Source organism: Aphelocoma coerulescens, chromosome 1 (assembly GCF_041296385.1).
Source record: "Aphelocoma coerulescens isolate FSJ_1873_10779 chromosome 1, UR_Acoe_1.0, whole genome shotgun sequence".
NCBI classification, from domain to species: Eukaryota; Metazoa; Chordata; class Aves; order Passeriformes; family Corvidae; genus Aphelocoma; species Aphelocoma coerulescens.
In genome coordinates this window covers 4,175,818-4,202,740 of record NC_091013.1, presented here as the reverse complement: position 1 = coordinate 4,202,740, position 26,923 = coordinate 4,175,818, and the positions used below count along the sequence as shown (strand labels likewise).

The window sequence follows — 26,923 nt, the reverse complement described above, 5'->3', positions numbered from 1 at the left end:
AACTAAATAATTTCCAGCCACTTAATCTAGGACATTCTATTTTAATCAAAAAACCAACCAACAACAAAATAAATGGGGATCCTCCTTGGTTCATGACCTTGAGTAGTCTTGATTGCAGCTGAAGCCTGATCATGCTTGATTTTCCAGACTTGAAAAGTAGCATCCTGACTGATTTAATGCACTTTGTGTGGAAGTTATCATATAGCCTTCTTTCTCCCCTTTGACAGATTGCTGAATTTAGGTTTCAGTCAAGTCATTCCCTGAGCAGCAGGACCAGTGAACCCTGCTTTCATGCAAAATTGCATCGTGCCTTCCTCCTCCCCTCCTTAAACCCAGCTCAGGACAAGGATTACACTGCTTAGTTTGCTGGATTCTGCTAAAAAATGTTATGTATCCACTGGAAGCTGTCCCTTTGCCTTTTGGGGCCACCGAAGAACAAATTAAAGATTTACTCTTTTAGTTTGCAGCTGCTGTGGTTGTTTTAAATGAACTGAAATGCACAGAAACTTGTTTGAGACAGCTCTACAGGAAGCTGAAATTTGCCAAGGGCTACCAGAGCTATGTAGATGAGTAAAGGAGGTAGAAAGGTATAAGAAGGAATTTTATTTATTCTGTGTCATAGAGCATTGTATCTCCTAAGCCCCAAATATGTTTTGGGCTTCAGAAGAGGAAACCAAGCAGTTCTGGAAGAGCTGCCTGAACAAATCTGTCATGAACTTCTCCCAAATGCTCTCAAATCTATACTTAAACATTTCTTCTAGTCACCAGCTCTCTTCTAAACAGACAGATGAAAGTATTGTTATTTTTAACAGAACTTCACTCCCAATAAAACCAAATTTCTTTTTCTTTTCTTTTTTTTTTTTTCTTAATTCTCCCTCAAGACATTTGCACTTATCTCTTTAATTTTTGTTTAACACCATCAGATTCTATTTTCCCCTGAAGAGCTTCCCTTGGTTGCCCACATCTTTTTTCTTAAATGCAGCCATGACTCCCTGCCCAATATTGGTCTCATCTCTCCTGCTTTCCCTTCAAGGCTTCAGTCTCTCCTGGCTGATAGCCCAGCCCAAGTGGGATGCAGGGAACTGAGCTCTCTCCTGATGGCTTCCACTATCCCTCAGTTTGGTTTTCTCAAGAATTAGAAAGAAGGGCCTTATACAATGCCTCAGGGACATGTTCTGATCTGTCCTCTATGGCTTCAGATACATCTCCAGACAGATCTCCTTCCCTGCACAGTTCTGGCTGCTGAGCTTTCTGCAGATGTCCATCCCAGTGTCTTTCTGGGGGACGTCCTTTCTTGGATTTCATTGCAGTGCACAAGGTAGGGTGTTGGCAGCAGGGCAATGTCTGGTGCTATAAAGCATTTTCTTAAAAAAATGTCGTCCCCCAAATGTGAAGTCATCCTGTTGGTAAAGCACTGGGGATTCTGCAGGTTGAGATTCCTTATTGCTTTGTTGTGTTTGGTTTTCATCTTACAGTTTAAATCCAGAGTTGTCCTAATGCTGTTATGTATTTCACAATATTGATTTTTTTCAGCTGTCTTCATTTAATATTTCCCCCCCTTTTTTCTTTTTTTCCCTTTTCCTTTTTAGACCAACCTTCACATCACAGATGTGAAGAAAGAATAGACGCAGAAATTGCTTTTAGTTAGAGAGACTGTAATTTACTCTTTCACTACAGGGGGAAAAAAATGTCTCCCCACAGAAAGAGACGCAGATGAAAGGCCAAAGAGTATCTGGACCTGTGCAAGCACTGCAAGATGTGTGTGTGTGTGTGTGTATGTATTTTCCTTCGGTGGTGCACAGAATCCCAGTCAATTATTTGATGCACTCGCCTGTCTGGGCTGTGACCTTCTAGAAGGGCCCCCTCCTCCAGTCCCCCCACACGACTTGTCAACACATTAGTCATATACAACTCAGCCGATGCCAAACGGCAGCAGTTCAGCCAACTATTGAGAGGCAGGAAATTCTGCTGCCTTCTTCTATTGGTCTTGGGTTTTTCCACTGTGCGGACCTGGTGGTGCTTTAAGACTGCGGAGGGCTGGGGTTAGCGCTGGTCCCTCCGCCGCGCCGGGAGGCAGGGGAGGTGAGCAGCGGGCTCAGTGCGCTCCGAGCTGCCGGAGAGCGAGGCGAGCAGGGCGAGCGGAGCGAGGCAAGAAGCAGGCAAGGGAGGAAGATGTGCCCGCCTGCCCGCCCGCCTGCCGCCGGGCCGAGGGGAGCCGTGTGAGGAGCAGCAGGAGCAGGAGGTGGAGGAGGAGGAGGAGGCGTGCGAGGAGCCGGCTCGCCGCGGCTCGGGGCCGGCCGCCGCCGCTGCTGCCGGGGATGCTGGTGTGGCCGCGCCGGAGGATTTTGTCACCTGTGGCCCTGCCCCCGCCGCCCTGCGGGCGCCTCCCCGAGCCAAGGACACACCTGGGCCCCGCCGCGCACCCGCCCCCCGCCCCCGCCGCCGGCCGCCTCTTCCCCCGCCCGAGCGCCGGGCGAGTGTCGGCGGAGCCGCGGGGCTGCAGGCGGGGCTGAGCGCTCGCTGGGCGGACGAGCGGCCCCGCAGGCTCCGAGCAGCCACCAGCCGAGCCAGGCGAGGGCGGCCGGACCCGGTGCGCGCTGCCTGCCAGCTCCGGCCCGGCCGTGGGCGCGGCGGGCGAGGGCGAGCCCGGAGCGGGGAGCGGGGGAGCGGCGGGGGCATGTGGATGTTGGCCGTCGCCTTGCTCCACAGCATCTCGCATGGTGAGCCCCGCCGCGGGGATCCCTTCCCTTGTCCCCATCCTTCCCCTCCTGCCGGCCGGGAAGGGGAGCGGGTCTCGGTGGTGGCTTTTGTGCCGAGAGCGTCGCGCTGGCTGCGGGAGCCGCGGGGAGAAGGGCGAGGAGCGAGAGCGCCGTGATCGCTTAAAGTCGCTCACCTCGCAAAGTGACAGCTCGGAACCCAGCCACGTCCCTCCGTGCCTGCCTCCTTCGGAATGAGACGGTGCTTGCAGAGGCAAGGAGGCAGAGAGGCGCTTTTTCTTTCTTTCTCATCTGGAAAAGTATAGAATTTTTGCCAAGTGCCGTATAAACCCGTCAGAGTACACGGGGATAATTCGAAGGGCTTTCATCCTAAGCGGTCGCATTGAGATATTGCTTCCTTTCACATTTTTTTATTTTTTTTTTTTAATTGCCCTCTGCTTTTACCTTATGCTTCTACACATATTTATGAAGTAGAATTTTGAATTTATTTCACTTTTACCATTTCTCCGTGAAGGTACCTGCGCTGAAATTTTTTTTCCCTCACTCATTTATGTAAAAATATGCACGGATAAGCATTACATCATCTGGAGATGTTGAAGACTTTTAGTCGATTATAAAGTTAGGAAGGGGAAATTAGAGTGGGGATAGAATAAGGGTAAACCTGCTATTCTTTTTTTTTTTTTTTTTTTTCCTTCTGCCAACTCTTTGATTGACAAACATTTATTGCAGTTTCTGTGCGTTTTTAATAGTGGGTTGGGGTATTTTGGAACATTTAGATAAATGTGATTGAAAACCATGGCATGTGTAAAAATATGCTGAAATTGCTTAAGTTTTATTAAAAATGCACGTTTAGCATTGCAGTTTTAAGGACAGAAAACAAATTATGCTGGGGTGCCAGCTATCTATTGCATTGCCTTCTCTTTCTCAGCTCCGAGGACGAAACATTGCCTGTAATGCTTCCCATCCTGGCAGATAAATCAGATTAAACACACAATGCTCGAAATAGGCAAAGCAGGTAGAACGGGGGAAACGTTTCTTGTGTGGAATGAATGAGAGAGGAGCACAGGGCAAAGTGTGAGGTTTTCCTGAAGGATGGAAATAATTGAACCTCTGGCAGAGCGTGAGGGATGAATGCTGGATGAGGGTGCCTTCACATCTTCTTAAGTAGACACTGGACGAGAAAATGCATCGACAGGCATGGCTGGTCCAGTGTGAGGAGCTGGGGAGGTCAGAAATTAGGAGGTGAATCCTAAATATGTGGATTTAGAGTGACCTTAAAAGCATTTTCGTCTTCTGCATGCCACAGAATGCAAAAGGAGTGAAAACCCCCCAAAGTGTAAACTTGGAAATTTTTTTGCATTTCTTTTTGGCAGTAAGGAAACTGCAACAAGTTTTAACATTAAGAAATTATTTATTTATTTATTTATTTATTTTTGACAGGCAGCAGCACTGTGCCTTCTCTCTAACCTCTCTAGCCAGATACCTTGGAGGGAGAGATTTGCTGTTAATAGGACAGAAAGAATCAGCCTGGAAGTGTGCTCTGACTGGTGCTATTCATTTAAAACTAAATTTTCATAGAACTGAATGCTGTTTCTGTCCAGAAATCTTATTTAAAAAAAAAAAAAAAAAAAAAAAAAAGAAAAAGCAGATTTTTTTTCTACTGTACTGATGCTATAAATTCTATGTTCTAACCTAGTTAGTCCTCCTTGCAAGGGTTTTTTGAAGAACAGAATAATTTTTGCTTTATGAGGTCGAAATACCATGAAAATAACTTTCATTTATTCCTTGATCTATGAAGTCAGTAGTAATTTCACTTTCAGTTTCCATGTGTTTTTGGATCACAGTCAAACCTGAATTTGTCTCCCAAAGACTGAAGAGTGTAATGTGTACATGATAGATGCGTCTGCATGGATTCTGTGTTGGCACACAGCAACATCTGTACATTTGTGACTCCTGGGGGACTAAAATTAAATGGTTTTGTGTACAGTAATATTCGAAGATGAAAGCATTTTGAAAACATGTAGTGGGTGGTTCAGCCATTCTTTGCAACTTAAGGAGTCTGTTTGTTTTTGACATCGTACTTGATTGTCAAAATGCATATTTTTAGGGTCTTTTTAAGGGAAATCTTTGAAAAAATGGCACCTACCTTCATGTTAAGACTGAAAAAAATGGTTTTATGCACTGGTAACATTTATTAGGACTTATTAGGGCCGTTTTATCAGAGTCAAGAGTCAGACAATAATATTTTTAAAGGACTTCAGATTTTAATGCAGTGTCATATCAGATATGTATCTCTTTGAAGGAAATGACTGCATATATAAATAGATATGTCACTTACACATTTATTTTCATTATTCTATCTATAACTCCATCTGAACTCCATTGTGTGACAGGCAGGGTTCTTTTATGACTGTATCTGGTGGGGGGGGGGCAGGTTTCTGCTTGGTTTCTGCCATTGCCTTTTCTAACCCCTTATGGAACCACACCATGTTTGCTTAAAAACACAAGCACGGGTACAAGTGGTTTTCCATTGTGCTACATCCCATTCTGCTTTTAACTTTAAAACCTGTAAGACTGTTCATGTTGGTTTTGATTTTTTTTTTGTTGTTGTTGTTTTTTTTTTTTTTTTTTTTTCTGAGGGAATAAATAGGTTAAAAATAAACCCAAAGGTTTAACTCTGCAGTTGTAATCTTGGGCTTAATTTCTGGAAATCATCTGAATAGCAATAACAAGGTAGGCCCCCATATTTCCCTACAGTCACTCAGCACAAATACATTTTGTCAAATTAGATAAGAGCAGTGTCACTGGGAAGGTTTTATGTTTGTGAAATAGCTTCCTTCTGGGGACAATAAAATACTGACATGCTCCTTCATCCAATTAGTATTTCTGAAGCCTGAAACAAAACCTCCCCAAATACCTGGTTAAAGTTTATGTATTTCGTGAGGGTTTTAAACTCTCGTTGCTGTGAGTTCCATAAGAATACAGGTAACTGTTAACCATAAATGCATTGCAGCCCTGGAAGGTGCGTGGGATGATATAGACATCAGTGGGAGCTCTGCAGCTGAATTCACTACCTTGAAAGCCTGAGTCATGCAGTTCTAATCCTGAGCAATGCTTTCGAGTTGCCTTTCAGGGTTACTCTACCTGCACCACCTTCCCTGTTACTTTACCTCAGGATTCCAGAAGTGAGCGTTTCAAATGAGCAGCAAAAGTCTGCTGTAGCCTGGTCATAATTAATAATGGGGCATTTCACTAATTACAGTGAGAAAAGGCAGGGGAGGCTCTGAGGGGAGAATGGCCTCCTTCAAAATCCTGCCTCTTTTTTGTAAAGACTGGGATCAAGCTCGTTCAGATGCTGCTTTCAGAAATGAGGATCTTTCAGTATCACTCAGTCTCTGCTGTGGATATGCTGAACCCATTTCCAGGCTTCTCTCTGGCTGCATTTCTTACATGCCTGTTGTCCACAGATGCTCTTCTGAAATCAATCGAGCATCGGGAGGCACCAATACAGCACAGATGACACTAAAAATAAATTTCCATTAAAATGATTTCCTGCTTGAATCCTCTCCCTGCCGTACATCTATCAATATGGGGTTTAGCAGCATTTTGGAAGATGGAGAAGGATCACACTGAACTGAGAGCAGGGGTTAGGCTGGAGGATGAGGAGCCAGAGGATGGTGGTGCTGAGACTCTCCAAAGAAAATGTTGATTCTCAGTGCTGGGGATGCAACAGCCGATCCAAAGAGCAAACTGCTCTCTTTGTAGAAACATAGTGAGATACCTGCATAGCTTGTGTGGAATTGTGCAACCAGATCCTCACCTTGGGAAGTTGAGTGGATGTGCAGGAAGCATTCAGCTCGGTGTTTGTGTGTGGATGGCACAGCACAGCTCAGCGTGTTTTTAATCCAGTGTTACCCGAGTTATGAATAGCTATTAATTAATCACCAAATGCCAAGGGGAGAAAAACTGTTATTGCTGGGCAGCCAGAGGACATTGGGATACCTATATCTGTTTCAAAAGGTGTGCTTCTCCTGTGCTCGGGGTGTGCTGCTCCCGCAGGTGCTGGGGCTCTCTGAGGAGGATTTCCTCCCGTGGCGTGGGCAGTGGCTGTGCTGGAGTTGGAGCCGCAGGACACTAGTGGGCAGCAAACCTCAGAATGTGTCTCTTCCAAAGCTGTGGGAGCACACGGCGAGAGCTCAAAGAGGCATTTTGTCCGTGTTTTACTATCAATAGTCACTACAAACTGGTGGATGCTGCGTCTTCTTCCTGTAGCGCTGGACAGCAGATGTGTGTGACAGTGAAGGTGTTTTTGGGAGTGGTTCAAAGAGAAGTTGTTTTCTGCAAATTGTGAAAACAAACCCCTAAACCATCTTAAATAGAGCTTTATTGCTGCTTACAGCTCTTCACTGTGATTTCATACAGCCACAGAATTGTTTAGGTTGGAAAAGACCTTTGAGTCCAGCTGTTCCCCCAGCACTGCCAAGCCCAGCACTAAGCCCTGTCCCTAAGTGCCACATCTCCAGGTCTTTTCAATGCCTCCAGGGATGGTGACTCCACCATGTCCCTGGACAGCCTGTTCTAAGGCTGGACAACCCTTTCCATGAAGAAATTTTTCCTAATACCTAATCTAAGCCTACCTGGTGCAACTTGAGGCCATTTCCTCTCATTCTGTCCCTTGTTGCCATTGTGGAAAAACCCTGACCCCTACCTGGCTCCACCTTCCTCTCATGGAGTTTTAGAGAGTGAGAAGGTCCCCCCTGAGCCTCCTTTGCTCCAGGCTGAGCCCCTTTCCCAGCTCCCTCAGCCGCTCCTGGGGCTCCAGCCCCTTCCCAGCTCCCTTCCCTGCCCTGGACACGCTCCAGCCCCTCCAGGGCTCTCTTGAAGTGAGGAGCCCTGAAATGAAAACAGGATTTGGGATGTATTTCAGTGGAATTTCCTCAGTGCTCCCGCATCTGGAAAATTTAGAAGTTGGGTTTTAATTTTGTTTGCTCTTGAGTAAACTTTTGTTGCATAACATACTGATAATTTGAATTATTTGGGAAAATCTCATGGGTTTTGGTGAGTAGCTCATTCAGAAAGTTCCTCCAGCTCATGAGTTGTGCAAGTCTCTCTTTTTGGGGGCAGCTGGGCTCAAGTTGGGCCTCACTTTTGGTGTCTTTGCCTGAATGAGAGTTTTAACAATATGCTGCCCTCTCAGGTGAGGGGGTTGTTTGGGGTGGGGAAATAATCTCCTTTACCTATTTAATAAAACATTGGAGTGGAAAAAAAAAGCAGAAAACAAAATGAACCATCTTTCTGGGGGTGAGTGGTTGGAACAATGGATTAAGAAGCAAAATATATGGACTTTTTTGCTTTCTCCACAAAGTTTTCTCTAATTAAAAAGTTAAGATGTGTGTAGGATAAAGGGCTGTTTCAACATACCACTCATTTACCCTTTGATTTTATTTGGCACATGCCATTTATCAATCTGTTGGTCTAGGAGTTTTTCAGATTTGCAGTAGGAAAGAATAATTCCATCTTCTACTTTAAAAGCTGAAGAAGGGAGTAAAACATTATCGTCAACTTAATTATTCTAAGGTACATTTTTTTTGACATTTTTAATGTGTTATTTCTTTTGAGTCATCAAAACTCTAAATAGACTACAAAAATCCATTTAAGCAACATAGGTCTATGCATGAGAATATTTAATTATTTCAAGGGGAATGTGTAGGTGTCTGCAGTTAAATTACTTGTTTCACAATATATTTTGAGTTATTTCATATTTCTATTTAATCACTTTCTTTTCATTTAAGCTGTTATGAAATCAATGAAATTAAGATCTGAAATTGTAATTCTTCAAAAGAAACTTTATCTTCTCAGTCTTCACCTCCCTGCCCCTTGAAAACATTTCATCAAACAATTGTTTTCAAAAATAAACATAACATAAAATGGAATGTATTTCATAATAAAAGCCTTTCACAGCTCAATATTTTAGAGCACTGAAGAGATCATCTTCAAGAGCAAGCCACTGATTCCTCAGGCACTTGTTAGCACTGGGAGCTTTTCCTGTCATTGCTTGTCTTTGGATACTGCCATTCACAAAAAAATTCTTCTTGCCTCGTGAGTACTTTTTTTTTTTTTTTTTTTCCATCAGGGCATTGGATTACTCATCATAAAAAGTTGGGTACATCAGTCTATACCTTTCATAGTGGAATGGGCAAGAAATGTTATGATCTGCTTTGACGAAGGAAAGGCAGGCAAGCGGAGGGACAGACAGGCTGACAGAGATTAGCAAGTCTTCCCAGCATCCCTATTTAAGCTATTTTTGCTCAGAAAGCAGGGAGTAAGACTTAAGAGTGAGCCAGCAATCCTATTTATAGAAAGCCATTTTTAAATGCAAAGGCTCTGAGAAGGAGAGTCACCTCCATACTAAACACCAGCATCCCTGGAGCTCCCTCAGCACGGAGGGAGGGAGCAGCCTGGCCACCCGAGCTGCATCACTGATGTGCTCCTGCTGAAGCTTCCAGAAGGACAGAGCCCTTGGAAATGCAGGAGTTTGGGCCATGGGGCGGCCCAAGAGCACAGCTGAAAATAGCTCTCTGCTACACATCCACGTGGCAGAGACAAAGGCACACACAGGGATCACCTGAGGAATTTTTAGCCTGGTGCCTCTCCGTGTATTCTCTTGGAGATCCTGCTCGTGTGGCTCTCAGAGTAGTTTGTCAGGGATAGAGTTCCTTCTGAGATTTTAAAATAAACATACTTCTGCACACAAATGGATACATATGTAAATCTGCATTGCTTATAGTTGCTTAAAAGCTACTGTGTATGGAAAATTTGGCACTTGCTTTGCTGTCCAAGTGCGCTTGGTGCTATTTTCTTCCAATTAATTACACGGTAATCCCATGCAGAAGATTTGTGGCTTAAGATTTATGTTTGCACTAGGCTAAAAATTATTCTCAGTAACTTTCTGCCATCTAAATTTTTGGAGTAATTTTGGGAGGCCCCTCCAGTGTTTTAAGAATATCAGAAACATATTCTTGAACTGACCGGGGCTATTTCAATGCAGCTAGAATATAATTATACAGCACTGGAGCTGCAAATAGTTGCCTATCTACATAATCTACTCACAGTGATTCTATAGATAAGATTGTAGGGTTGCTGTGTCTATATAAATATCTGTTGGCGTGAAATCCTCTCATGTGGTTTTGCAAATTGAGTGGCTTATGCTGAGCCTGCACACTCAGGGTGTTTGTCTCTCAGCACTACGGAGTGGCAGTCCCCAGTGGCTCCAGTTTTTAGGTGCCATGGAATTCAGGAATTTGTGGGAGAGCTTGTTCCCTGCTCTGTTCTTTAGGAGGGTCTCCATGATAGCAACTTGCTGCTCAGTAAAGTTTTCTAGAGGTTTAGTAGTTAGTGTGGAGCCCAAATAACAAACGTCAGTCTTTGACCTGTGGATTTTGTTTAAACTGGCTCCTGTTTTAGCTGGGAAGAGTTGCTGGGATGCTGAAATGTGCAGGCTTGGAGGAATCCATGTGTTGTTACACTGGACCCCACAAATCGTGTGGTAGGATTTGAGTGCACCCAAATCTACTTGGTTGTTTTTTTTTCCCAGGCCATGGAAAAGTGATGCATAAAGTGCAGGCTCTGGCTTCTGTTAAATTCTCTTGTGTAATTGTTTCTATCAGAAATCATTGTGTTTTGGGTTTTTTTGTTTGTTATTGTTTTATGATATTACCTTCTGAAGTCTTTGGGGTTTTCTCTATTTTATAAAGGAATTTTGGCCCTAACTCAGAAAAATACTGTGAGTGCATAAAGTCAGTCTCTTGATAATTATGAGGTGAGCATGTGACAAGCTGTTAGAACACTCCTGGCTTGAGCTGAGGACAGAACAAGTCCTTGACAAAGTCCTTTTTTGTTATGAAAAGCAGATTCAGATGTCCCTGGAATGGGATCTTGCTGGAACAAATGTCATTCAAGCCAAATAGGCTTTAGGTGGACCTCAGCTTAAACAGCAAAGTGGTTCACCATCCACACTATGCGTTGTCCACCTGAAATTTTCCCTCTCATTAGGTGGCTTTTCTGTGGGGCAGTTTAAAAGCCACTTCACATATTATTTCTAGACAGGTCAACCATAATTTGTGTTGCAACTGCAGTTGTGAAGTACAAAGCAAAGTGTTTGCTGTGTCATGATATGAAGGAAGTAATTTGGGAAGCTGTCATTGAAGGAGAAGTTCTCCAGTTATGTTTGCAGACATCCAATGCAGAGAGGTTTTTTGCAGCCTTAAGTGACTTTCAAATGTCTGCAGTAATACTTGCATTATTCTAGTTCATGCTTTTAGCTGTATTTATTTAGGAAGCTTTCCTTTGTATCTTTCTCTCTAGTTTTGTTGTGTGACCTCAAGGTTTCTCTTCCACAATGACAACCTTTTCCACAGCCCTGTTGTGTAGGGGTTCTGGAAAACAGATTTTCATCATTTCAAGCACAGAGAGTGAGGTTCATCCCACTATGGGACTTGAGTGGTAAGTGATGATGATTACCATGGTTTTTGTTGTGGCAGCTGTGGCTGAGCCTTTTGGTCCTCAGTGTTTTGTGGATATATATCTATAAAATGCAGAATGAATACTTAGTGGAGAGGGAAGGACAGGGGTATGAACATGATTTTTAGTGGGGAGGGTAAAGGAAATGACAAGGGTGAGTTGGAACTCCTCAGGTATCCAGACAGTGATGTAAGGGGTGCTGAATCCCTGTGGGACAGCAGGAGGGCAGTCTCTGAAGGCCAAATTTGAGCTGGACAGGTTATGGTGAAGGGCCTTGAGGTCTTGGCTTTGGCTTGCAGTGGGGAAGATGAAGGTGAGACTGCTCCCCTGTGAGCTGTGGGTGGAGAACATGACAGAATGTGGCTTTGGGACTACCCAGTGCTCTGTCTTGGCTACTGCTCTGTGCCAGAGGAAGCTGGTGCTCGCCATGGATCCTGCTGTGTGCCTGGGGACAGGGAGCTCAAAGTCCCAATTACCCTGCATTCAGATTTTTCTTTAATTCTTTTCTACCCCATTATTTCATCTCTGCTGTAGGCTTAGTTTGAAGCCTAGTACCTGTCTTCTCTTCACATTTTTCCTAGTTATTTATATTTATTTTGGTAGGGAAAGTATTTCTCCCATCCCTAAAAGCTCTTCCCCTCCGGCAAATGGATTTGGGGAAGTGTGGGAGATCAAGGATGGAAAGCAATCCTATGAATGCCAGTGAGGCTGTAGGGTAGGAAGTGCAAGTTCCTCATCTGAGCCAAGGAGGAAGGAGCTGAGCTCCTTCATTGGGCAGGAGGGAGATAATTAATCCTTGGAAAAAGAGGCTGAGCTGTCAGGCTTTCAGAGGACGCCTGGCAGTGGTAATTTGCTGTTCAGCTGTTGGGAACTGTCAGGTTTGGTGCAATGGGGTTTGCTCAGTGCATGTGCCTGCACACCCAGCCCCACTCCTGGAGCCTCCCTGGGGGTGAATCCTGGGAGCACTGCTGGCTGCAGGAGGAGCAGGTCCTCAATTCCCCACTGGAGAGCAGCTCTTTGTCCTTACAACAAATGGGAGAGCTGCTTGCTTAGCAAGTCCTGAGGAACGCTGAATGGTTATGGTGGGAACACAGCCTGGAGTGGGGAATGTTTATTTTTAATTTTTTTCAGGGGAAGAAAGAAAGGTTTAGGATTTAGCTTTTCTATCCTAGTCTAGAGTAAAAATCTTGTCAAAAAAATCTGTTCTTCACCAGTTTTTGCCCTTACCCATTGTGTTCATGCTTGAGGAGCAGTGTGGCTTCAGAGAGATGTGACTGCATGTGCTCAAACTGTGCCTGTCCCACTGGAGCTGGAGACCTTTTGGAATATCCAGCCACAAGCACACATGGAGGCAATGCAAGGGAAAAGGAATGCCTGTCTGAAGACACTCTAGTTGCAGCAGTTCAGTGCATATTTATTAAGTCTAAAAGTTTGTCCCTAGTGGATAAAAGCAATTACAGCATTTCTACCACGTCTCAAAATGTGTTTCTAAAGAAGAGAAGAATGCTGGGCTTTAGTAATTTCAAAAGGAGTTAATGAGATTTTAAAAAAAATATTTTCCTAAATAATAGTAATCTGCTACTTAATTTCAAAAGGTTTTGAGAACTTTTGGTGTCAGTAAATTGAGTTTCTCTCTTTTCTGTGTTCAAGGATAACAGCCTTGTTTGCTCACCATGAAATGCAGTTGCTCTCCTTCCCCACATTGTTTCTGCTGCTTTCAATCCCTGGTGTGGACACACATTGGAATAATTGGGGTAGGGGTTAAGGTCGGCTGAGCATCTCAGCTCTGCCATTTCCTAAGGCATGTGCAGCTGGCCTGGTGCTCAGAAAATTTTATACAGAATAAGTAGCATGTATTAAACAGCTTCCAAGTGGAAAATGAAGGCATCATGACATGGCACAGTGCTGGTGCTCTTACGGGTTGGGAAGTGGAAGATGTGGGGAGCTCACTCGAGATTGCAGCAGGGGATGCTTGGCTCAGGACCTTCCAGTGGGCAGGAGGAGAAGAGAGATTTAGGGATGAGTTTGAGGAGATGTTTGTTGTGTTCCAGCCTGTCTCTGATCACGGTGCAGTCTCAGGTAATGTTAACCAAGTCCGTGTCCCTCCCACTTTGCCATGTTGCAGCTTTTGGGAGGAGATGAAAAATCTCCTGAGTTTGCTTTTAAGTTGTTGCTTGGAAAGAAACAAATAGGAATTTAAAGCTAGACATTTTAAACAAGTAACATATTTTAGACCCATAACTCTTTAAATTTAAATGGAATTACTTTCACTTTTTAATTAAGTGGCCTCCATGTATGCTGGTATATGATCTCTCTCTTTGAGGAAGGAGTGTGTGCAATATGATGGTTTTACCTTCATGTCAGTGAGAAACTGATTTATTGCCTTAAAATTGGGCAACCTGAGCAGCCTGGTTTGGTGGAAGGTGCCCATGGTGGGGGGATTGGAACTGAATGATCTTTAAGGTCCCTTCCAACCCAAACCATTCCATGATCCTATTATTAGTTCATCTACCAGTCATTTAATTAAAAGTGTGACAATGTTTTAAAGGGATACACAGCTCCATTGCCGAGATGTTTTCTGGCATCATCACCTGCAAAGGAGAGCTTCCTGCTTTCTTGAGAGTTTCCAGACTCTGAATATTGATTGCATACAGGAGGGTCCCCAGCATGGGCAAACCCTGAGGTAAATTTGCCCTGTGCTGCATCTGGTTATTTTATTAATGTACACTCATTCTGAGGAGCTGAAAGGATTATTAGTAATAGCTCTGTAAGAGGGATACAATCAATTTAAATTAGCTCACGCTTGAGCCTGTATGATCTGGTGCCTTTAAAATGTAGGTAAGCAGCTCATCATTTTGCTGCCTTACATAACATTGTAGGAAACTTTTTCCAAGCCCAATCTTGTGGCATGTAGGCACATGGGTTAATTGTGGACTTGGCAGTGCTGGGTTAGTGCTTGGATTCAATGATCTCTGAGGTCTCTTCTAATCTCAGAGATTTTATGATCTTCTCTATAAATGTTGCAGTTCATTACATTTAGATGTTTTTCATGTCCAGAAGAATTATCCATTTGAAAACCCACTTATTAGGAGTAATTCAACTGTGTTGTTTTGTGTAAAATTCAAACAAGAGACACCTCTGAAGATCCTTTTTCCCTGCCCAAGTCCTGCTTCTCCCCTTCCTCCTTCCCATCAATTCTTCCATGCTTCCTTCTGTCCATATATCTCATCCTTTGATTGCATGGGTAAACACCAGGGCTGATTTTCCTGGTCTCTCCAGATTTCTGCTTTACAAAAGTGGTGTGATTTTGCCAGGAAAGCCAGACAGTATTACACAGCAAAGCTCCCTTAATATCTCTTGCTTTTCCATTCTCGCCCGCCCCGAGCCAAAGAAACCCAGCTGATTTAGACTAATTATTTCAAATGCAGTTTGTAAAAGGATGCTAATACTTTGCTGTATCCCTGAAGGTCATCTGAGCGATCCATAGTTAAACATTCATGTGGGAGACTCTGGGGGAAACAGTAAGGGATGATTATAATGGAAACACAGTGGGCTGAAGTGTGTGCTCATGCTCGAGTCTTCACAAGGCAAGCCAGGGTGGTGGAGTGTTCCTGTGCTTTTACAGCTCCTAAATCTGAATAAACTAAAGCCTGCAGACCCTGCTCCAATATCTTTCATGCTGGAGAACTGTATGTGATCCAGGAGTGCTTCAAACTGCTTCTTCAGCACCACGATCCTCAATCTCTGCTGTGTTTTATTAGGGGGGAAAAAAAATTATCTGTGCACGATCTCGCGTCATTAAAATGTGCTGGGTGCCCAAGGTGTTTCTTCATCTGTTCCTCTGGCAGCTTTTCCCCTCAAGTGATTATGCTAATTAGTGTTTGATCAGATGATTAAATTATAATTCGATTAATCCTACGTGCTAAACGCTCTGAATGCATTTCCATCGCCTGAATGCCTTGTGCTTAAGCATTCCTGTTTGCAGCTTGATAGGAGGCTCCTGCCTTTCCCGTGCCTAATGGATTTTTCTGTATTAAACTCACAACTGTTCCTTTTAACATTGGGATGTGGGGGAAAGGGCTTTTTGTTTTCCTGCTCTGCTGCACAGGACCAGAAATAGGTAGGTTCCTCCTAGAAGATCTGAAAGTTGATAGGGATTACAAAAAATAACAGAGGGGAAAAAGGTTCCAAGCTTTTTATTTTCTGTTAATATATGCTCAGCCCATGTCCCATTCATAACTCATAACTCATAACTTACCAAGGCAAAAAACTGGTACAGCTAAATCCTCAATCTGTTTTCATTCCGAGTAGTATTTTCCCCAAATAATTCTCTCCTTTTCCAAAGCCAAAATGTATTTTGGTCCAGAGACTCTCTTATTTGCAGAACAAATTTTCTATGTGTATGAGAGTGGGATAGAGAGAGAGAGTGGGTTTTTTTCTACTCCTACTACCTGCTTTGCCCTCCTTTTTCCCCCAGGTTTATTTTTGCATGTCATCTCTAGGAGATAATCTCCAGCAAGGGTGTAGAATGGAGAACACACTGAAATTATAACCTTGGTGCTGCTGAGAGATTAATGCTCAGCTGCAGCATTGCTTTCTTGGTCTTTGGGGTCCTGCATCTTTAGGTCATCTAATTTCATGAGACTCAGTTCTACGTACTGGAGAAAAAAAGCCAATAACAACATTAAAAATTTTAAACAAGGGGTACTTTGGCTTCCAGTATTAAATATTTACAGGTGTTACATAGCTGGATATGGTAACTGGCTTCTCTGTTTATATGGAGGTAGACACCAGTGTCTTCCTCTGTCAGAGTCTGATAGTAATGAGTGGCTGGAGTTTAGAGGGAGGATGTTAAATTTAAATCCCTTGGTTTGTTTCCATCCTACAGTGCAGAAAACACTATCATGGAACAGCCTCCCCCGCTCTTCCCCTCTCTCCCTCTCCTGAATTTATCTCAGGGGAAGTGTGAAACAGATTGAACACAGGGTTGCCAAGACCTGTCTAGGGGGATTTTGCTTTTTTGTACCCCAGGTGTGGGAAGGTAAAGCAAGGGAATAGGGATGTAAAGGATGTTTTCTCTTCTCTCTCCTTCCCTTTGTTTACCTGGAAAGCTGTCAGAGATTCACAGAGCTCCTTTAACATCTTATTTTACTCCTTTCAGGCTGTCTAGGAAAAAAATTTTACCTGTGAGGTGACTGGCATGCTACAATCTATTGCCAGCTGTAAAACTATGTGGGGTGAATGAGTCCTCTGTAATTAAAGCCAGAGAGGCCAAAAGCACCTTCCTTCTATCAAAGTGCAGTTGTGTGGCAGTGATGGAATGTTGAGACCTCATGATTTAAGAAAATCTATGCCCTGCCAATGAATTCAGCCTCATCCTTTGCCAGAGACCCTGCCCTGGGAGCCTTCCCTCACCCTTGGCTCACCAATCAGCACTTTTGCCTCAGTTCTACTCCTGCCAAACAGATCGTGGGCAGATGTTTGTTCTGCCAACATCTGTGCAGATTTAAGAAATTAAAACCTATGGCTGTCTCCTGCTATGTGTTTGGGAGGGGGAATTGCCCCTGATCCCACACGGGATGAATGCAAACCCTTGGTTTATATTGCAGCTGGACCACTCCTGTGAACCCCTCTGCTGTCAGAGTTTGTGGGGCACAATCCTCCATCTGGAAGGCAGTGATGAGTAGCTGCAGGCAGTAATACCTTCAACCGATCCAGATAAATAGATCTGGAAGTAGGCCTGTGTCACCATCCTCATTTTAGAGCTGAAAGAATTAGGCTAAGCTGAATTAAGGCTCTAATTCTAAATGAAAGTGCGAGCTTAGGATGCTGCTTAGCTCATTCTTTTTAAAAGTTTAATTTCAGATTCATTTCCTGAGCATCCCCATGTGGACAGGTCCTCAGACTCTGCCTGGCCTTGGGTAAGCTACTTAAGATTGTGACCTGAGGATGTTACTGCAAAATACACTAAAACATGTGTGGGAAGTGCATTAAGTATTCCACGGGAGATAATTGTATACCTGCTTTCTTTTCTTGTTTATTTGGTGTTCTCTGTGTGGTCTTCCAGACAGAGATCAGCTTTGCAAAGGTGATCTTGGAGCAGGGGAGAGATATCCAAGTGGGAACTGGCAAAATGGCTGTGCTGGATGAGGCACTCCAAGCTATTCCCTTGAAGTCTCTAACTCACCTCCCTGTCTCTGTAGTGGGAACACATCCCCTGCCCACCTGACAAGTGCTCTTTTGGATGGATATAAATACCCTTAGAGATTTGAACCTCTGGATGTAGAGGAATTCCTAGTGAGCAGCATGAAAACCCTTTGGAAAATGCCACCTCTGTGTCACTGCATCACCCTTGCTCTTTCCTTGGGAAGTACACATTCCAAGAGTCCAGCAGCAGAGGTCAGTGCTGATTTGCATTGGAGAGGCAAACCTAAGCTCAGAAGGAAGGGCCAACCTATCCACATCTCCTGTGTACAAAAAAAACCCCATCACACTCTCCATTGTCTCCGGTGTCAGGTGCCTCAGTTGTGTTTTCCTGTGAGTTCTTCATACAAAACCTGGTAGCTGTTGATTGGAAATCACCATCCAGGTGCACAGGATGAACTGTTGCTGTTTGAAGCATAAAAATCTTCTTCAGTGCTACTGAATCAGAGCTCATGATATCTGTAAGCAGTCTGACTTCCCACCTTCAGGCAGCTACAGATACATGGGATTTTTGAAGAGGGTCTTTGAGAGAAAGAGGAGGAACACATGGTTGACACGCAGTTCTGACCTCAGTTTGAGTCTCCTGAGGCTTGCACAGAAATTTGATGGACTCCCTCTTCCTTTTTAAGTTTGCTATTGAATATTTTCATATTCTTTGTTCCCTGAGGACCAGCAGATTTGTCAGAGTGCTGGTGTTCTGCCTGGCACACCTATTGTCCTTTCTGGGAGCAGTCACGCTTCCTTGGCTGGTTTTAATGGGTGTAAACCTTTCTCTGCTTCTCTCCCCGACCTTCACACTTTCTCAGTGTATTTAGGGCTGGCTGGTTGGTTTGGCTGCAGCTGGGAGTGCTGTTTTAAAGGGAGGATCAGCTCAGGTTATTCTTCGTGGTTGCAGGAGTTGTGGTTGGGGCTCCACATGGTTGTTATCTGGTAGTGGGGAAAAGAGAAAGAACAGCTTCACAAGCTGGGGCAGCCCCTTCCCTTTTTACGTCTTTCATTCTGGGGACACCCTCACCCTAAGGTTATCCCACTCTCCAACCTGCCTGTATCTAGTTTGTATCACTGACTGCTAATTTATTTCTTTTTACCCCCAGAATCAGCACTTATGGGTTGGACAGTGAAGAGATATTGCTGATTGTCTCTTTGTCTTTTTTTTTTGTTGGAAAATATGGCTTGTATCAGGTGCAGCTCCAGACTGCCCCCAAACCCTGTAAATAGTTTGGAAGAAGCACATGCAGTTAGTCCTGTCCAGTCTCTGAAATCTCCCTGTATCTTGCAGGTGTCTCAGTCCTCTGCTGTTTGCAATGTCTATTTTCTGTACATCTCAAGAGAAAAGGAGGTACAGGAGGTTATTAGAATGAGGAAATGATCCTCTGGCACTAACCTGGATATTTTTCTCTTAAAAAAAAAAAAAAAAAAGAAGAGCCTGCAGCTTCCTCTTGGAATTGGGTCCGTGAACAGCTGACTACGTTTGCCATGAATGACAATTAGTAATGCCTAGAAACAACAACTAAACAGAGCAGAAATAAGATCATCTGGGGAGAGGGGAAAAAAAAACCCAACAAAAATCCCTGGATAACACATATGCTTTATTTTCAAAGTGGAATTAGTGAATCCAAACTATTTAGCTACTGTATGCACTTCAGCTCTGGGCCACCCATGTGTGGAAGATTTTTCTTGGCCGGAGGGCAGGAAAATTTAAATTTCTGTCTTTTGCCTTTTCCTCTTGCATTAACAGCTAGTGCAGCACTAGCTCTCACCTCAGGAGGAAAGGCTGTGTCTTCCTACTGTCCTCCCTTCTGCCCAGGGCTGTCTCTGGTGCCATCTCACAGCACTTGCCAGTCTCAAGAAATTGGTTTGAAAGTGAGGAGAGTAATTTACCTGTGTTTTAAATTATTTTTCTCCTACTGTTCCCTTTTCTGTCCTTCCTCAGTCACACCAGAAATGTAAATATTCATCCTCAGAGATGACTAAAATTGCGTGAGAAATTTTTCTTTAGCTCTGCCAGAAAGAAGTTTGGATTCACACACCTGGAGTGACTCATATTCCCTCTTGGAAAAACTGACTTAATGAAAATAAATGTGCTTCTACAAAGTCAATATTCCTTTCAAGTTCTGCCTGTGCTTTCATCAGCTTGGGGTGTGTAAGTGGGAGAATGTTTAGAAAGAATATTCAAAAAAATGTTTTCTGGCAAAGGAAGAGATCACAGATCAGATCAATGAGATTTCCACAGAAAAGAGAATTGAAGTGATTTAATTTTATCAGCCAGGAATCTTACATCTGGGACCAGTTATGTTCTACTGGTGTCTCTAGCAAATAAACTTCTTTGAGAAAATATCATAGGCAAATAATTTTATAAAACCTCAAAAACCAAAGCCTGGCATGCAATTTCAAAATGAGCACGTGTACTTCTACAAAACCATTAACATGAATGGCTTTTGATCGTGCCAGGCTCTAACAAATGTGAAGGTCCTGGTGTTTAATTAGTTGTGCTCTGGCATAAATGTGCAAATGTTGGAGAAAACCTCTCCTTTCAGGACTGAGGTTCTCAAGGGACAAGTCACATCAACAATGAGGAATAAGCAGAAGAGTGGAAAAGGTGTATCTTGAATTATTTTTCTTTGTCAGAGTACCCAGACCACTTCATCCTCTCATTTATGCAACCCTGTCCAGTTTCTTGTACCTGATTAAAAGTGGCTGCATTAGCCCTCAAACCCTACACAATTTGACATAAACCACATGGGGAACTGGCCCCTAAAAGATTCTGTTATTTCTGTTTTCTCTGTCCTTGCCATTCAGGAATAACAGAACTGTTCTTTTGTGTTGGGCACAAGCAGTTGGTGGTGATCTACTCTGCACTTTTTTATGTGTATCAATGATCTTTTGGGATTATTCCAGGATCAGAGTGTTAGAACCACAACTGATGAACTCTAAAGACAAAAACTGAGACTCCTTTCTGGATCATGGCTGTGGTAATTAACAACACATGATGGACAGGGAATTGTGCTTCTGGAAAAAAGCCTATCTTTCTAATTTTTTTTCCCCACTAAGCAGTAACTGCAGTTGGAAATGCTATTTAAGTCCTCTCTGTATGTGAATTTTCACTGCTGGCCTGTCATAGCTCAAAATTCCTTCTGTCTGCAATGGACAATTCACAGATTGTTCCACATCATAGAGTTATGGTGCTCCAGAACCCAGGGAATAAAACTGAGGCAGCATTCCAGCCTCTTGAGACCTTCCTACGTAATAAAGATCAATAAAGACCCTTGATTTTATGCATTTACAGAAATTCCTAAATATTCTAGTACATGTAACAAGGATTTGCTTGTTCTTGACTGTAGCTCGTGGCTTTTGTGTCTGGCTGCCAATTGAATTGGCTTCCCAATTCATTAGTAAATTGATCAGAATATGAAACACTACGTAATATAGGATTAAATAGTAGCTCACATTTGCTAGCCTGCTCTTCTCTTTATTTGGAAAAGAAAAAAAAAAAAGAAAAAAAAGTCATCACTGAGTCATCACATTGGCCAATAAATAAAAATGTTTTTTTATGACCCTTTCCTAGAATTATAAAAAAAATAAAAAAAGGTGTATAGACTTCTAGACTTCTGCAATTTTGTGTTCATAGTCCGTGGTTTAATGTATGAGATGGAGGAAAAATCCCATCACTTTCTAGACTCCTGATATACTTTTAGACATGCTGATTGACAAGTCATAAGTAGTGCTCCCAGCAACATTTTAGTTCTGTGGATTTACAGCTCATTATCACTTATGCTCTCTGGTAAAGATTTAAAACTGCTACATTTTTAGAACCTGAAATAGGAAAAAAAAAGTGACTAAAATAATTACCTCTGAAATGTGTATTACTGGCATTATCAAATCCTTATTTTAGCAGGAGGATGTATTGGTGTTTTAAAACTCAGCAGCAATTGACATAAAGTTTCAGTGGAAATATTTCTGCCAGGATTTTGAAACCGTGCTTGATCCTAATGGCTCCAAAACGAGGCAGAAAAACAGAGTTACGTGGTTTAGCATTAACATGGGAGACCTGAGCTAAAATCCCTGCTTTGTTACCTGTTTTCAGGTGCAGTGGCAGAAAAATCTACTTGGTTTCCATGGGTTCCTCAAAAGAGGAGAATATCCCGTGCTCAGGAACACGATAGGTGTACTCCATGCTGCTGGTTCCTATATGGAAGTCCAAAAGGAAAACCAAATTAATTTACTGTTGAGTGAATCATTGCTAAAGAAAGCAGCCTGCAGAAATGCTTATTTTAAGCAGTGTTTGCACTGTTCAGCAGGCACTTCAGAAACCTTGGGGTTGATTGGAGAACGAGTCGTGGGATGCAAATAAATCAACCCCTCCTGTGTGTTTTAGTGTGGAAAACACAGAAAACCTGAGCTGGAGTGCACACACAGCCAACTGCAATGCAGTCCGAGGCTTAGAGGGGAATATGTGTTATTCAGGTGAGAAATAAGCTCCCAGGTATCAATTTTATTTTCTCTTGCCTGGATCAAGGGAGCTCTTTCAAGGTAATCTGATTTCAGCGTTCGCTGTGAATTCTGCTGTCTGCCTCTGGAAAGCTGTGCTCTCTGTGCCAGGCAGTAATTGTGTTAATCATCCATTTTTAAATAACTGCATTTGAAGTTAAGTTGAGAATTGCTTTTCAGATCTTTAATTTGCTTTGGAAAAGTGAAATAATTCCCACAAGGGTTGTGCTAATCAATATTCCAGAGGCAAGTAACCTTTGCTAATACTCGAATATGGGATACTCTATATTCTTCTGCTTAAAGAATTCTGGGGGAAAAAAATACACCAATTCCATCTGTAATTTGGCAGGTTAATAACTTTTCTGACTGCCAGGCATAGGGGTTTTTAGTCAACAGGAGATTCATCAAGTACAAAATTGCATTATATTATCTTCCTTTCATTGTTGTTGTTTTTATTTTAAACCTTCTTGCTAATATAAATGATGACAAATTGCAGGGCTGTAAATCTGAAAGTCCCTAAATGGCATTTTTGTCAAAGCCTTTCCGCTGAAATGCTTACTTGGAAAGATTTTTAAACCTCAGGAGCTGGGGGAGGGGTTTTAATTATTATTATTATGCATCACGACACAATGCATTATGCATCATGGTTGTTTTTCTGCTTTTTAAACACTTGTTATGGATGATGAAACTAATATAAATGGACATCCAAGGAGAGCTTCTGCAAAACCTTCCTGTGATGTCATATTCTGTTTCCAAGGAATTGCAGTACTTGGAAACGAGGGGATAGACAAACTTAAAGAGGCACTTAAAGAAGCACCCTAATAATTATCTGACAGGTAGCCATCAAGGGAAAGTCACCTTCTTTTCAAAGGTGTCCTCCTGTTAAACTGGATAAAAAACCTCATGTTTTAAAAACTAAAAATGGAAGAATGTGGGGGTTGCTGTCTTAAACATGGGAGTGTTTGACCCTGCCTCCTTTGAAGCCACCTGTGAGTTACTGCTGATGCTCAGAATTTGCTTTCTTTGTGTTGTTTTTCCCACCCAGACATGCATATAGCTGAAAAATAAATTGGTAGTGAGGCTGATTGAAAAGCTGATGGGATACAATAGGTTCAGTGCCAGAGCTGCTTTTTCATCTTCCCTCTCTCCACCAAGTAAATATTTCCTGTTCCCTTGAAATCAGTTTGATATTTAGGTACTGCACAAGTACAAGAGGAACAAAGGGGAGAATTGTACATTCACTTCTTTAATAAAACCTATTTTTTAAAATAGTCATAGAGCTTTCATAGGCTGCATCCTGTAAAAATTAAGGGAGAGAGAAAATCTGAATAGATTTTTAAGGAGTCACAGCAGGTAAAAGATTTGAGAGACAATGGAAAAATAAAAATACTCTGCTTCCCCAGGAGGCAAGTTGAATCCAATATTTTATATTTCAGGGTTGGGGAAATGAAATTGCAATGTCATTGTGGACATAAAGATGATACTGGTGGTGACACACAGACAATGGGCAACTACATTTGTTTCCTGAGATGCAGATCTGGAAAGTCTGAAATCTGCATGTCCCCCCCATCCATACACCCACAATTAATTGCCTGGTAGTTGCACCTTGCTTTTTTAAAGGAAAAAACCCAACAAACCAACCACAATCTCTTCTACCTCTACACACACTCTGCACCTCCAGGATGGCTCCAGTTTCTGCCTCCAAGTTGAAACCTGTGGTTGTGGGTTGGGGATTTTGCCAAGAGATTGTAAAGGGAATTGATTTGTTCTTTTTTTTCTGTATTCACCATTCCCTCATTATGTTTTTTTCAACTTAGTGGTTCCAGAATGAAATTTACTTACTTTCCCCCACCCCATATGGCCCAAATTCAACGAACCTATAACAATGCCTTTGGTTTTACACCTTGGTGTTGTTGCTCTGCTGTAGATTAGGGATATAAAACCCTACCAATTTTCCTCCTTGCCTGGTCAACCTTCTGTAAAGATGTAGAAAAAATTGTTCATGTGTTCCCTTCTCTTTACTGCCAGGGCATGGAGAGGAAGCCTCTGCTCAGAATCAAAGAATGGTTTGGGCTGGAAGAGACCTCAAAGATCATCCAGTCCCACCCCCTGCCATGGGTAGGGACACCTTCCACTATCCCAGGTTGCTCCAAGTCCTGTCCAATCTGGCCTTGGACTCTTCCAGGAATTGAGGGGCAGCCACAGCTGCTCTGGGCACCCTGTGCCAGGGCCTCACCACCCTCCTAATATCCAATCCAAACCTGCCCCACTTCAGCTCAAGGCCATTCCCCTTGTCCTATTGCTCCATGCCCTTGTGAAAAGTCCCTCTCCAGCTCTCTTGTAACCACAGTCTAAAATGCCTGGTGTCTCCAGGATGGATTCTCTTGCACCCTCCCTTTTAACAGGAATGGTGTTTGTTACCTTCCAGCAATTCCTACACAGGATTGCTCCATCCTGACACACTTTGCTTAGCCTGAGCTTTCTAAATGTGTCCCACACAAGACTTAAATCCTCATTGTTCTCAGGCGCTGCCAGCTGAATCAAAGGTAATTCTGCTACTATGGAGAAACTCTTGCTGGATCATTCCCTCTTCATTGTGCCCCTGCTGTTTAGACAAACCTTTCAGGCATCTCTGGAGAAGAAAGCACGATAAGGTTGTGTTGCTGTGCTGCTGACTCCAATCTGAGCATGTTCAGCACACGTGCCTTGTTAGTTTGGTCTCCCTCCTATTGAACTAACAAGATTCCTTCAGTCACCTTCTGCAGGGATTGGAGAAAGCTGGTGGTATTAAATGGTTTTGCAAAGATCTCTGCTGGTTTTGTTTGTCCTTATAAATATTTTATGGCATCATGGCTCTGTAAAAATGCAGTGGTTTTGTGTAGTAAACCTAAATAAGAATAAGCCTGCACAAGGTATTTTTTTTTTTCCTCTGTGCATCAAAAGAGAAAAGAAGAAGAGAAAGTTAAAATGCATAATGAGGCACAGCATGTTTCTAGTGCTGGGTAACCTGGATTGTTGTTATAAGATTTAGTAGAAATGTTTACTAGAAAATACAGTATTCAGGCTGAATTTTAACAAGGAGTGTTAAGCTATTATTTGTATTTGATATTCAGGCTGGTGACAGAGTGAACTGCAGGTAGTGGTCAAAGATTGAATGACAAACCTTGACTCACATTCCTTTTTTTAACCCTTAAAATGTTCTCAATGTGGTCAATTAGCCTTTTCCATTGTAAAAATGGAGTAAGACTTTGGTTATTCTGTAGTCTGCTTAAATATTTTTTTTTCCTCTTTGTTTCTGGGGGATTTTTTGGGCTTTTTTTTTGGTTTGTTTTTGTTTTTATTTTTAACCAGGTAGAGAAAAATTAAGTTCTAATGAATTCTTAATTACATTATGATTAATGTCTTTGTTTCAGAATCTGCCTCTATTGAGCACAGAATGGGAATGCGTGACTAGAAGCGGGGAGGGAAGAAAGAGTCTATCTGATTCTTTGCAATTAACCAAAAATATTCACAGAGCTTACCTTTAAGGAAAAAAAAAAAGAAATAATTTAGAAAATTTCTGGCACTTTTTATTCAGTTAGAAACTTTGTCTTGTGTGAAATAAAGCCTCCAATTGCTATTAATTCCCCAACTGAGAACTATCTCCCTCCATTTTAAAAATACTTCCTAAAAGTTTTAGTCAGATGAAAATGGCATTCTGAATGGAAGTGCTAAATAGGTTTTGTACATAATTAAGAAACGAGCAGCGGGCTGTGACCTTGAATGTTTGCAGCACAGAATGAGGATTTTCCCTTTGCTGAGTTTCTATTAAATTTGACAATGAGAGAATTCATGGTTGACTTGCTCTTGGTGGTCTGTCAAGGCTGAAGCCAGTGGCATTTATTGAGGTTTATAAACTCTTTACAGAAGCTGGGCATCCCTTTTCACAGAAACACTGTCTGGCACAGTAATTCAGCCCCTTTTCTCACTCATCATCTGTGCAGTTAATGGGTTTGGGTGTTTAATAACATTAATTCAGTAGCAACATCTTGTGAGCAGAGTAGCCACTGAAGCAAACCTGCTCTGTGGTTGATTTGGCTGAAAAGGTTGGGTGCAAGATGTGTGCCTGGCCAAACACACCTGATCATGTCCAGTTAAACAAAATATTTTTAACAGGGGTGGATAAAGGTGGGGGGAAAAGCTGTTTTTACAGAGTGTGAAATAGCTGGATGCCCTACTTGAGCAGACAAATGCTGTGACAAAGTAGAGGAGAAATTAATATTTTCTAAGAGATTTCCTAATATATTTCTCAATGGAATCTTTTTTTTCCACAGAAAAAAAAGTCTGATCCTCATTTTTTATTTACTTATGTGAAAGTCTGGAGGTTCTCTGCTCTGGATCCAAGGGTGGGACAATCTGTCTATTATTTATTACTGATGAACTTTCCTTGCTTGTCAGAAGTTGTTAACAATTATAATTGAGCTGACAGCTACTATACTTAAAGTTTTAATTTGGGGACATACACATTTCCAACAAAACTTGATGTCATTCTTTAAAATACAGAGTTATCATGAGTTCTATTTTTTATCAAAAGACTTTTTCTTCTCTGCTTTCCTTGCACTTCCTTTCTTTTGATCTCCTTCCTCTTCCCTGGAGAAAAAAGGCATTGAAGATGAAGTTAGAGGACACTCATGTGGAATTTGAGGATACTGAGTGAGATAAAAAGCAGGCAAGATGACAATTTTGTTTGTATATCAGTAGAAATGGAGAAAAGTTGTCTTTAGAATTACAAAGGCTCCATTATGAACTTGGATAGGACTTGAGGACACGACTTGGTGTTGAGAGAGTTAAAGACGGTTTGAAGTGTTTATATCCTTTAAAAAAATGCTGTCTAATTAGCTGATGTTTTTATACTTTAAAAACAAAGGAAAATAAGTTGAACTTTACACCAGTAAAAAATTTTTTGCAGCTTTTCAGTCTCAAAATGTGGCAAAAAGATGTATGTGGATGGCTGC

General features: G+C 42.4%; 1 protein-coding gene across 1 annotated transcript in view; it reads left to right on the top strand.

Annotated features, from left to right (window-relative positions):
- Positions 1–2,695: 2,695 nt before the first annotated feature.
- Positions 2,696–26,923, top strand: part of DSCAM (DS cell adhesion molecule) — a 444,019-nt gene continuing 419,791 nt past the window's right edge. Inside the window, exon 1 of the mRNA XM_069028212.1 lies at positions 2,696–2,720. The gene's annotated coding sequence lies outside the window, so the exon portion shown is untranslated. The remainder of the gene's footprint in view (positions 2,721–26,923) is intronic.